Consider the following 14,188-nt stretch of genomic DNA (forward strand, 5'->3'; position numbering starts at 1 on the left):
CCCCACTTATCTTGACCTTCCCTGCAGCCACTGAGCAAGAGGGGTGTTTCTCCTCAGAGCATGTAGCTTAAATCATGGAGAGGTTTGCAAACAGGAATTCTGATGAAGGTAGAAGTGCCTTCAGCACAGAGAAGACAACTCTGCTGTCCTCTGTCTCAACAAGAAGAGCAGCAGAGAGAAGGGGTATCCAGAGAACAAAGCCGAGGAGTGCCATGTACACAGGCACCAGGTTTTTGACGGTGTTTAGTCACATCTCTGAGGAGCCAAAGTAAAAAAAAAACCCTGTATATATGTTTTGCCTACTCATCAGTTGAAAAGGGCAATATAAGCTGAATAGTTAAGAAGACTTTGTAAAGAAGACCAGGAAAAAAATTGTCATTTGTGCTCCTCAAAAAAGTCATAATCTCATTGCTCCCTTCTTGTGTGATAGGTGTTAGTGGTAGATCTCTAGCCACTGTCCTGTACAAGCCCCTGAAAGTCATTCTCTTTTTCCTAATATAGCAAGTCTCCTAAGAAAGATGAAAATGCAGTATCTTGTATTTAGCTCCAGATATGCTATTCTACTTCAAGCAAGACAAACATTACTGTGTAAGAGCTAGAATGGTGTCTCTGCACACGTAGACAGAACTCGGCAACGTTAGAGACCAAATACCTCAATTTTGCTGTGCCTCTGAGTCATAATCCTTAATGAGGTACAGGCTGTGTAGCTGCAGCTCCCTGAGCTGACATTAAGGAAAATAAACATTGCTCTGTGAGAAGCAGTGCTGAGGAAGCTTGGTTTTCTACAGTCTTGCATCCTACAACCCTACTCTCTGCTCTTCACACAGTACCCCCTTCTTCCTTCCTTATGTCCCCTTTCCCACTTATTTCTCCAGCCCTCCCATCACATCTACTAATTGCTGCATCCTGTAGATGTGCACATCCTACCTCCAACCTCTTTCCATGTGCCCACTTACTGTCGAAGTCAGAGGCAGTTTGTGTTATGGCCAGTCCCAAGCCACAGATATGCTGATCGCTCGGGCAGGATGCATCTGCTTGCTGACCTCTCTCAGGGCAAACAAAACCAGTGACGGCCAGTGCAGACTGTGATTTTTCCCAAAAGGGACCATACAAGGGAACTTCAGTATCTCTGTGTCTTCAACTCATGTCTCAAATGGGGATGAAGCTGGACAGTTTTGAGGGGGGAAGTGACAGACAGTGTGATCTCATGAGTTTTAGGAGACCTGTCTAGAAAGCACAAGAGGTTTTGCAGTTGTGGTCATATGACTGTGCGATACCAAGGCCCCAGCCAGAGTGACATCTAGCTAAATGAATGAAAGACTTGCATTCTTTCTTTTGCCTGTCTTCTATAAAGCTTCTGTCTACATATCAAAACCCCAAGACCTCTGAGACTGTAGTTGCACTGTCACTAGCTGGCTTAGTACTCCCCACTAGAGTTGCACTCATCTGCCTCTTGTAATGTCTGTCCCCTTGTAACAGCCCCTCGGGCAGGGCTGACTAAAATGTCTGAGCATTTGTGAGGGACAGAACCTGGAAGCTCATCTGACTGCAGGGAAAAAAAAAAAAAAAAAAGACAAAATGGGGTAGGTACAAGTTGCCCAGGAGCAACAAGAGTATGTGGCAGCAATTGCTTAAGCCAGCACCACTGCCAAGGAGTTGTTCATCAAATATGCCCTGAATGTAGGAAGGGGCCCAATCATCAGAGCTCAGGGATATAAAAGCCAGCCTAATAGTGGCATTGGTCATTTGCCCAAAATAAGAAAGGATGAGCTGCAAGCATCCCTGCTCTCCTGCAAGTCCCTTGGCTGTGAGAGGCAGGAGGCAAAGAAGCATGATGCAGAAGCAGCTGGCTGAGCCCATATGCCCCCTCTGTATGAAAAAATAGCAAAGGGAAAGAAATAACACCACCAAATCTCAATGACTGAAAAGATATATGAAAATTCAGCATGTGAGCTGTTCTGATGTAAACCCTGTATTATCCCTTAGGGGAGAAGAAAAGTGGCTGCATTCCTGCTTGTTTTTCCACCCAGGGTTTTGTGCACAAAGGTAAGCAAGCAAGCACAAGATACTGCAGAGCCTTCATCGGTGTTGTGTTGTGCCCAAACAAATAAGCCTGACTGAGAGGCTGAGCTTGACCTTAGGCTCATTGCTGCCACCCAGATCATGAGTGAACATCAGTCTGCAAAAAAAGCTGCACGGACAAACTTGGGATTGAGAACTTGACTTGCGGAGCAGCTGCAATTACTGCTTCAAATGGAGGTGATTTTCCTCAACCAGATATAAACAACATGAACCAATGAACCAGCAAAAAATCCCACAAGAAGTGCAGGAACTTCTTAAAACATCTACTGGGAAGTGGTGAGGAAACCAAATGCACACAGTATGTCCATCCCCAAACAAACGCTGTTCCTCTGTGGAGGTTTGTAACAGAAATCAAACTGCTCTGGATGAAGTATGAATGGAAATGAGTGTATGAAATCACCAGAAAAAGCAACAAAACAAAGGTTAAAACAGTAGCCTCTACCAAGGACAAACTGACAGCAATGATATACTAACAAAGGTGTTGTTCATGCCAAGACCAGAAGGCCTGTGCTCAGGTAAGACCACACCTGGGATGGTTCATCAACAGAAGATCCCACAGGAGGAAGGCAATAAATTTACAGGATGTTTCATGGGCCATTCCTCTTGGTGGTACCTCTAAGATTCCTCAAATGTGGAAGCACAGACAAAGCACATGCCAACATTGATGGAGAAAAAAGCAAAAAGCTGAGGCAAAAGGGTCATACTGTAACTGCTGGCTTCTAACAGGTATAAAAGGCCTGTCCAAACGCAATTTGCCATCACTAGTTAAGAAGAACTGCTAGCCTCAGTCTCTTGTTCTCCACATCGCACACAAGCAGTCCTTGGCCCGACCACTTGAGCATATGCATCTGCCTCACGGTGAGTGACTGGTATAACACGGTATGAGTGGAGTGTGAGTGTGAGTGAAATCAGGATTTTTTAGTATAAAATTCCCTATATTTCCCTAAGACCTCACTTGGACATCTGCACTGGTTTTCTACACCTGAAAGCATAAAAACAAACAAATAAAAAGGTTCATAACTCTCAGATCCAATCTATTCACCTGCTAGGTCCCTCGTTCGTAGTTTTATGCTCTCTTAAGTGATTACATTTACCAGCTGAATTTTATACTAGCACTCATCTTTATCTATATCTGGATTATCCGAAGTGGTGCTTAAAAGTGGGTTTAAAAGTGGAAGGGAATTAAAAGTTGGCATTTCTCCAAGTCCATACCTTTCATCTCCTAGTTCTTCTCTTCCTCTCCCTTCCGCTGCTTTACTGGAAGGGGTGAGCCAAATTCAAGAGATTCTTCTCTGACATCTCAACTACAGACCGCTGTGTTTGGCAACTGTCACAGCAGTGAGGCAAATGATCCTTTTCTCCCAAGAGTTTCTGCCTTCTTTTGGTGACAGCAGCAAAAAACAGAGCTGCAAGAAGCCAGATTACCATCAAGATGACTGAAGCATCAGGCCATGACCTGTCAAATCCCTCTGAAACCTTCTTTTAATTGCCTTTCAAAACAAGCACTTCCTACAAAGTCTCTTACGTTTAGCGCCTACTCTGTTTTGACCCGAGTCTTCCGAATGCTGAATGTAATCTCCAGTGTCCCCCTGATAGTCATATACAAGACACAAACCCCATTTCTTGGGTTATTGGTCGGTTTTCTCCACTCAGCCATTAGATTCAGTGGCTCTTCCCTGTTCTGCAGGAAGCTGAGACTCAGGGTCACTGGAGAACAACTCTACTGTCTTACTGGGCCTCTTGCCATCTTTTAATGTGAGACTTGAAAGGGCTTTTACCATGAAGCAGTTAAAGCAGAGACATAGCTTAGCTGGAATGGGACAAAGGCATTTTTCCAGGGTCAGAACTGACTCAAACCGTGTGTGGGAGATCTCCCCACCTAGGACCCACTGTGCTGTGCCCAGCTGCTCACCAGTGACCCACAGCTCCCTGGGCTCTCCAGTGCTCTTCCCCTCTCTCCTTGCACCTTAAGGTGATCCAGAATTAACCACCTCCCTTCTCTTTTTGAAAGAACTGTGTTGTCTCCCCATTCTTCCCTGTCCTCCTGAAGACCTCCATGACCATCTTGAGACCCCACAGTTTCCTGCCCTCTCATCTGTAAACCTAAGATAAGGATTTTTCTTGCTGTCCAGTGGAGTACAATAGCAAGAAGCCGAGCCAAAGTCTAGGCAGAAAATTGCCTATGTGAATCCTTTGTATGTCTGTTGGGGGATTTTAAGCTTTGTATGTGTGCTGCAGCTTCTTGTAAATAAAAATAGTGGGAGCAGGGAAAAAGCCTCTCGATTTGATCCCACCTTTTTCACAGACTTGTTTTGCGACTGTGTATAATCAAACCCATCAGTGCCCCTTTACTTACAGATAAGAAAAGACAAATAATACATGTGCTACTTGATTTGCAACCAGCATGAGTTTGCAGAAATGTGAGCAGTCTGGTTAAGGAAAAGGCTGTGTAAGTGCAAACTTACAGTTCACAGTAGTCAGCGAGAAGAATTGTATTATGGCTTTACTTGCCAGGTGCTTTGTAGTGACAAGTTCTGGCTTTGAAGATTGCTGTCTCTGCTCAGTAAAAGTGGAGTATTTCTCTCACATCAATGACAGGCCTTCCAGAAAGAATGGCAACTTTCACATTTCATCTTAAATATTTATGTACATCACTTCAGAAGAAAATGTTGATATGTATTATTAAATAAGGATATAGCCAGGGCTCACCTTGGCCAAGGCATTAAAGCTGATGCCTCCACAAGCTGAAGGGAGTTCTACCTACTTTTATCTGAACCTGTGTAAATTATGGAATAGTTCAGCTATACAATAGTGTTATTTTCTCATAATCCATGATACCACTCTGGACCACACAGTCATCTGTGGTAGCTATTGTACTTCTGGCTAAACATAGATCTTTTTCCCTCCCATATTATTCATGTTATATGGAAGGAAAAAAATAACTTTGCACTTCCGCAGTAATTTTCAGAAGGTGAGAACTCCTCTGAGGCACAAAAGACAAAATCATCTTTTCAGGACTCAGATTTCTGGAATAATAGGCTGGATATATTATTTCTAACAACTGTTTTACACCATGTGTTAGCAAACCCACACAAGAGGAAGTTGCTTATTCAGAATATCAGAGAGATGATGTAGGCTTGCTGGTACAACGAGAGACATGTCTTTTATGTGTGAGGGGTTGTTTTTTGTTTCATTTTTTACCTGCCAGGTAACATTTGGATGCTAAGTGGGAGAGGCCTGGACAGAATGTTTTCTGCAGCTAAGTTGTCGATGGCTTTGCTATTGTACAAATCACAGCTGATCTGCAGAAAATCTATACAGCAGAGGGTCAGGGACTTAGAAGAGCCAGAACATGACCATGCTCTGCCTCATTCCTCTGCACGTGCTACGAAGAGCAACAGGCTCTCTCTTCCACATAACTTTGCAACCCAAATCAGTTTTATCTCACTGGACGTTCATACGGGTGTTGCTCAATATTTTTTAATTAAAAGGCTTCTTCGCCTTTTGGGAAGAAAAAAAAAAAAACCAACCAAGTACCTGGACAAGATCGTTTCAAAGATTTTAATTTCCAGCAAAACTAAAAAGCACCTATTTCCCTTTCCCCACTTCTTTTTTCCACTTACTGGAATGCATTGGCATATGCATGGTTTATTTTACTTAAAATAAACCAGATCCTTTAAATTATATTTTGTACCATCCTGACACATTTTAACACCAACCAGAGCCTGGTCTGAAACCACTGATTTATACAATTTGACCGTTTCACAGTTCAGATATTAAGACTATTAGAATATTGCTCAGAAAGAATCTCTGCAAGCCTCTCACTTCTCTGAAAAAAATGATTACTTGGCTGCCTCAGCTCTCATCAGCATCACAGGAAACTTTCCCTTAGACCAGCTGGGTTTCACCTGTGATCAGTTGAACCGGCACATCAGTATTCTCTTACCACAGAAAAATCATTATTCTTTATATAATTATATTCTCTGTAGAGAGGATAAGTGTGTTTTCAGGTAAGAAAAATTAAGAGGGAACCATTATATAATCTCAGAGTGTTTTCTCCATTAAAGATAATTTTGTCTTCATTAAAATGCATCAGAAATTAATTAAAGCCTAGAAAATATGCATCTTTGGCATGAGGTAGGGGGACTAGTCTTATCCTTTAGATTTTAAAAAAACCCAACAGAGCCAAGGCAAATCTTTTACAGTATTGCTGCCTATTATGGAACACCAGAGCCATTCCTACGAGCCTCAAGCTGGAGGCTTGAGATCTTGCTGAGCTGGATAATGCCAAGCAACAGAGAACCAGGCTGGAACTTTTCGACCTAGCAGGACCGGCCACTCTGCTGTCCTATGTGGTCAGGTGGGCAAAATGCTAGGACTGCTTTCTTCCTTTCTGGAAAAGGAAAAAGTTGTGTTATCACATTTGCCAATATGTGAATGCAAACAATGAAACTCCATGCTCTAAGTGCTCTTATGGATTGATGATGGCCTCTGTGGTGTGTGTCCTGTTCTGACAGCTGTTTATTCTTCAGAGCTGTCTCAAAACTGATGAAAATAAGTCAAATATGCAAAAATAGTAAAACGTTTCTGCAAAGTCTTAAGATTCTTGCATAAAAGATTCCTGAAGAATAGTGCCCTCAAAACCTATGGCTCGCAGAAGAAATCCTTCTAGCCTTCTAAAATCACTTCTATGGGAGAAGGGAAGAAAGAAAACCAGATGAAATGTCCTTGAATGGAAATTCTGCCAATCCTCAGCTAGGGTCCAAGAACAAAACCATGTGAATGAGATACTAATGGGACTTAGGTGCTCAAATGTGGGAGCCACCTGTGACTGCAGGACCTGCCTTCCACAATCCCACCTTGCTTATGCCCACCTGCAAAGTACAGCACCTCTTTTCTGAGTGTACCAGTGTCACAGAGACATCTGTCCTGGATAGATTTGTAGTTCTTAGGATGGACATCTAGGAATTAGGAAAGCATCACGATTCCCCCTTCATCCCAGACCATTGCCTCTTCCCAGCTGGTCACTGTCTGCCTTGGCAATTCTAGTTCATCTCCAAAGCTGCAGTTTTCTGACTAATGCAGCATCGTATCCTGCAGCACTCCAGGTATCTCTGCTTCATTTCCTTCAGCTGGGGAAAACAGCTGTCTTCCCCAGGCTACCGCCAGGGTAGTGTGTTGTCATGTAACTGTGATGAAAGAGTGTTGAGCATTGCTATAGTACTGTTATGTCTCCCATCATACTTATCATTAAAATAAACCAAACCAAACCAGTTGAAGTCTTGTGCTAAGGCCATATTGATACATTCTTTCTTTTTGTTTTGCCTTTGCCCTAAGGCAGGATGTTCCAAGTCTGTGTGCCAGTTCTTCACCCACCTCAGACATCACCGTTCCCAATATTTCTTGGATATAAGCATGCCGAGCAACTTCCAATTTGTTTTCATCTGAGAAATGATAGTCTTCTGCTCCCATTCCACTAGTCACCGTGCTTTTTCCTTATTTGTATTCCTCACTGGTTCTGCTGAGAACAAAAGCAAAGTATTCATTTCATTTTGGTGATAAACTGGCTGTATTTATTTCCATCCTGCCCTCACCACGTGGCAGCCCCACTTCTTCATTTTCCTGATGTCTGATGGTTTTTATATTGCTTTAGCTGGATTTTGTTTGGTTGTGTTTTTTACTATTTTTATTAATATCATTTGCAACATCTGTCTCAGCTTGATTCTTGGCAATTTTTGCTTTCTTCCTGCACTTTGTTAATCTCAGTCTTGCTGTAAGGCTGTCTGTTTACTCTTAATGTCTGTCTTGTGGCTCCTATTCTACTCTGATGACCTTAGTCTTTCCCTAAGTATCTTTCCCCATTTTCTCAGATTCAAACTCCACATTGTTGTTAAATCAAAGATGCAAAAACTTTCAAATCCCACTCTGCAATGAGGCTTTTAAGCATACCACAACAGCCAGCTTCACAAAGATTGCCCTTTAAAATCTAAAGCACTGTTTATATGTCTGTTATTCCTTTCATATAATTTGAAGAAATCACTTGATCCAAAGTTAATTTCTAAAACCAGTGCATTATAATATTATATTTTTACCAAATGAAAATTCAATGTATCCACACATTCAGTGGCTGTGTGGGAAAGAATAGGATGGTTTTCACTTTCCAGAATATCTGGATCCTACTATAATAACCATCATGTACTTTAATCTGACAGGTTAGCAACAGTTCTCAGTAGTATTAATCTAGACAATGCTTAGAGAGACCATTAGCTGCATCCAGTCTAAACCTCGTGATAATTATGCCTTGCGTCTTCTCTAGTGAAGCCCCAAAAGTTATTCTGACATTTTCCAGCATCCCCAGGGTGACGGCTTCATGCATAGCATCATTTCTCACTTCCGTACTGTATGACCTGTTGCAGAGTATATATTATCATCCTGTGCTCACTTTGGAAAGCAGTAACATGGCATGTACATAGACTGCACCATCCTAGTTGTTTTTTTGGTTTTTTTTTTCAAGCAACCTTAATTCCTGCTTCACATACTGAAATTTTTTTGAGATTCAGGTCAGATCATTGTCAGGCCCACAGGTGCATCTTCTGAGGGTCACTGAGACTGGAAACAGTCCTGCTTGCTCAAGATTCATTTTCTGGTCAGCCTCTGAAGGTGAAACAGAGGGACAAGAAGGTTGCTTTAGGATGGTAGGAGCAGAAACAATTCCACCTTTGGTCTGTAGTTCTCTTGTAATGAACTGTAGTAAAAAAAAAAAAAAAGGGTTTACTACCTGTGAGTTTTGCAAAGCTGTAAAGATTCTTGTTGTCCTTGAGCATACTAAAAACATTTTCTATACTGTTATAGTATTGCTGGTATTTGCTAGGGGGAAAAAAAAAAAAAAAAAAAAAAGGCTAGATAAAGCTCTGATTAATGGCTCTAAACCTCATCTGAAACTGAATTGTTTCTCTCTTCATTTTACAACTACTTTTCTTCGAGAGTTCTCTGTGGTTTTGCATATCAGATTTAAGTTCCTCTAGTTCTCATTTCATACAAAACTTGCTGATTTCTTATCATATTAGTACAACTACATCAGTTCTATAATTACTCTGGTGAAAAAAAATATCATTGTGGCTGCAAGCACTCACAGAGTTACTGGAGGAAAGTCTTCCTGTCAGACTTATTTTCGTTTCTGGGCATCACACAGCTTTTACCCTGGATACATCTGGAGTCACAGATCTCTTAAGAGGCAGCATTGAAATTTAAGAATTTGAACCAAACTTGGTTAACATGATAACCTGTGTAGCTTGGGAACCCACCTGTTTCTGCCTGCTCTTACTCCTCTCATCATGCTGGCATGATATGTGCCCAATATTAGCCTCATTAGAAAGAATGAGCACCTGTCAATGTCTGAAAATATAAGTTTGGACGTGGACATGTCACAGGAATGACTTCTAAATGCTATCTAAACGGCTCAAGTCTCCCTTTTCTTGAGCAGAAGGATGTCTCACTCCGCTGTTGTGGTTTGAGCCCAGAGGACAACTGAGCCCCATGCAGCCATTCGCTCACCTTTTCCCCTTCCAGCACTGGAAAGAAGAAAAATTAAGCAAAAGGCTCAGGAATCGAGATAAGGGCAGAGAGGCGTGTCTCACCCATTATGATCATGGGCAAAAGACAGCCTCATTACAGTAAGAAAAGGAACAGAACTTTAATTCAAAACACTAACAAAACCAACACTTAACAGACAAAGACAGTGAGAAGTGTTACCATATCTTAAGCAAACCTTCCCCCACCTCTCCCTTCTTCTTGGATTCAGTTTTGTTCCCAATATCTTTACCTCCTTTTCCCAGCAGCATGGGAGGAAGGAATGGGGAGTTTTCAGTCAACCCACCTCTTCTTCCTCCTGAGGTGGGGGAAGCACTCCTCTACATTCTTCACCTGCTCCATGTGGTGCCCCTCTCATGAGAGACAGTCCTCCATGAACTTTCTCTAGCATGATTGCTTCCCATGGGCTGCAGCAGTTCTCATGCTGCTCCAGGATGGATCACCCTCATGTGCTGCAGTCCTTACAGTATCGAACTACAACAGCAGGGGCTTCTTCTCCCCTCAGAGTCCTAGCCTTCTTTGGGCACAGCTGCCTGCTCCAGTGTGGGGTCTTCCACAGGCTGAAGTTTGGCCTCTGCTCCACTGGTGACCTCCATGGGTGACAGCGGGACAGTCCTGCGGACTCACCATGGGATACAGGGTGGTCTCTGCTCCAGCACATCTCACCCCCCCTCCTCCATCCTCCCACTGACCTCAGTGTTCACATAGGTGTTCTTCTTGTAAATTGTCCTCACAAGTCCCAACACCCCCCCAGGTTCCCCTTCTTAAATACGTTATCGCAGAGGTGCAGCCAGAGGTGGGTCTGACTTGGAGCTGGGGGAGCTTTGAGAAATTTCTCAGAGGGGGCTACCACTGTAGCCCCCTCCCCTGCTACCAAAACCCCCTCCACACAAACCCAGCACATCCCCACAGACTCATGCTGAAATGAGTAAAGTATTGAACAAGTGAGGCACATTTAGAGTAAGAGAAATGAGGACAGAGAGGAAATGGATGTCAGGGGCCTCTCTCCTTCAGCACTGTCTGATCAGTCATACTTCAATACTGAAGATGCCTTCTCATCACTGATTTTCATATAGTTAAATAGTTATCCACTCTCCTTGTAGGCACTTCTTTCAGAATGGAAATATAAGATTTCCTGCAGTAGACAACCCCAGAGGTAGCATGCTTGCTGAATGTAAACAATGAAAATCACCCTCTTTTTTCCCCACCAGACTTTTTCCCTGAAAAAGGAAAGGTGCTGGGTTTGATGTTTCCCTTCTAAGACCAGCAGCAGTTTCTAAGCCTGTGAGCCCCTAAGGGAGAACCCCTAGTGACTTCTCAGTACCACAGAGCAGTATCTGCCTCACTTGTGTGGCTACCCACATGGTGGGGTTGGCTCTCTGGTGGGATGTCCCATCCTGACACAGGTGACAGTTCCAGCCTTGCTTCAGGACACCCTTAACAAGCTGAGAGAGCAGGGTAGCAAAGCCATGTAGAGGTCACAGGTCATGCAGTTTTGTCAGACATAGGTCAGGAGAGCCTGTGAGATGGAAAGAGGTTTTGGAGGAAGAGGATGAGAAAGATTGATTGAATGCCACCTTGTGTTGGGAGAGAGATTAGTGAAACCTTTCTTCCAGGTCAAGGAAATCCACTGCTCCCCTGCAACAGGTTCAAGGCAATATTCTTTGCTACCCAGGATGCAGGACACCACCCCAGCCATGAAACCACCTTCCTCTTCTTGGGCACCTCCAAAGGGAGCCCTCCTCAAAATTCAGCTAGCTACAGGACCTAATTCTCAGATAATTTTGCTCATTTTTTTACAGATGTCAAAGTGAATTTTATGTAATTGGGATACACAGTGTCCTGTAGAAAATAAGGTTTTCGTCCCTATAGCTGTATATGCTGCACATTTCAGTGCAGTACAGATGTATACAACCTATTTTTACACTAGGTAACATGCCCACTCACAGCATGGAGACTTGCACAGGTTGGCGTGCCCTGCTTTCCACAAGATGTTAGTTTGTGCTGTGCTCTGTGCCTCCAGAGTGTTAGATGTCTTCTGGCACGAGATGCTTGGGTATGACCAGATCACACTGCAGCAGGCAGTGAAGACTTTTTTTTTTTTTTTTCTCTGTCTGACCTTTTCTGTGAACTTTCAGTGAAAAGCAACACACAACACACAGTCCTTGCAGAGGAACAGACTTTACAAACACAGGTCCTTCAGCATCAGCTGGAACACCCACTCCAAAATACTTAAAGCAACATAAAAGTGTTAGGAATAAATGTTGTTATAAAGCTGATAATCAACCTAATCACCTGTTCAGTATCATTCCCTCTGCAGCATATGACCCCTCACCCATTTGTTTCTGCCCAGTTTTGAATTTATATGTATCCACACAGCCGGAGAAACACAAAGTTTAGCTTTGGATCAAAATCATGAGTTCAGACTCAAAAACTTTCATAAAGATTCAGTGGCAAGAGGAAGAGCTCAAGCCCTAAATTCAGGATTCAGAACTGCATTTGGCTCTGGCTGAGGCATGAGACAGTGTTTGATTGTTGCTGTTCTTGTCCTCATCCAACTTGCAAGTCAGCCCAACATCACTGTCATTCGGAAATCCTGATCCATTTGCATGTATGTCACTATTTTATTTCGGAAGTCTCAGTACTGCGCACAAAAATCCTAATTTAGTGATGTGGGAAATGACATGCAGACAGATGAAGTGTCTACTTCTGCCACAGTCACACTATGTGGTCTTGAACAGGACTGTGTCTCAATCTCTTCAAAAATATCTGCTTTGTTTACATGACAATGCTTCATCCCTTCCGACTATGGAAATCTTCATCTGATTTCAGGAGACTGAATCGGCACAGATAAAATGTTACTGAGCGGAAAAAAACCTGCAGCATGAAAAAAACCCCCAAACCACCAAAAAAAGAACCATCCATTTCATTACTACACAAGATAGCATTTAATGACCACAAGTGCCATCAGACACTCTACTTTACACATGATTTCAGATTAGCGGTTTTGCTTAATAAGGGTTGTAAGCCATTGAACCTTAATAGAACAATCAAAATGATCTCCTATTCTGGGACAATCATCAGCAAATATTTAAATGGAAATACTTTGGGCAGTTAGAGTTTCTTCCTTAGAAAATATGTTCTCTCCTTACTGGGCAGAAACAGCACTGAAAATATGCAGGGAAAGCAGCGGTAGCAGCTGAAAGCTGTGGCATTACTGACCCTGTGAATCTGACTTTGTGGTAGTCACAGTGCTCTAAACAACTCAACAGTTCCAGCTAAAGAACTGCTGAATTACAAGAAGAGAAAAAAAAAATAAATCTCCTTTTCGTTGTGGTCCTGCTAGTAATGATGGGGTGAGGTCCATTTGTCCGGGATGCTCTCTGAGCACACTGATGTGCGTGGCTGCTGATACTTGTTTGGAGCAAAGGGCTAACTAGCTCACGTCTCTGTGAAGGGCCAGTGGGAGAAGACTGCAGCCGAGTGATTTGGCAGCTGCCGAGTATGGGCAGAGCAAGCAATCACTCCTTATTCACTGCCTCCATGGTGTGTTTGATTGTACAACTCCCTATCATATCTTCTCTCTCTAGCTGTCTCTATCCGACTGTCCCTATCTTTCTCATTTCTGCTCATAACAGCAATTGCTCCACAGCTCTCACCAGCTTTTTCTCTGTCTTTTCTGGTTCTTACATCTTTCCTGTGATGACACGAGCAGGGCAACATGAAACTTTCAGGATGATAATGCACCGTGGGTCTACAGAATGTCTAAATATCCTGCTTTATTCCCTCATTTCTTTCCTGATAGTTTTTAATTATCCATTTACCTTTTTGACAGCTGCTGTGGGTTTCGCTGAAACTTTCTTCAACACCAAGATAGTTTTCCTCAGTGGTAATTCTTCAGAGCCCACCACTGTGCATGTAAAGTTATGTGCACTAAAATTGTCTACTCCTCTGCACTTGATAACATCGACTGTCATCTGCTATTTTATTCTCAAGCTATTCAGTACCATGAGATCTTTCTGTAACTCTTCACAATCAGTTTGGATTTTGATTACTCCAAGTCACTGAATGTTGTAGGCAAATTTTGTCACCTCCAATGAAAGTAATTTTTCAGACCACTCTTGAGTGCATTGAGCTGACCACACATCCTTGTATGACCCTGAGTGGTGACTTTGCCTGACTGTGCAGAATGACAAACGCTTCTGCCCTTAGTTTCTTGTCTTTGAACTAGTTGCTAACCCATAAGGCAACCTTCACCTTTATGACAACTTGGCTTATTTAAGAGACTTCACGGAAGCTTGGAGCAATCCAACTACACTCTGTCTACTGGATCAGCTTCATTTACGTGCATGCTGATTCTCACCAAAAAACCTCACAACAGATTTATGAGCCATGGTTTCCAAGCTGTGCTGACTCTTTTCCATTATTTTGTATTTCTCCATATGTCTACTAATTCTTTTCTTTATAATGTTTCTCACAAATGCCCTTCAAATGAAAAACAGATTTGCAAGTATGT

Source organism: Athene cunicularia, assembly GCF_003259725.1.
Source record: "Athene cunicularia isolate RWA chromosome 1 unlocalized genomic scaffold, athCun1 chr1_part1, whole genome shotgun sequence".
NCBI lineage: Eukaryota > Metazoa > Chordata > Aves > Strigiformes > Strigidae > Athene > Athene cunicularia.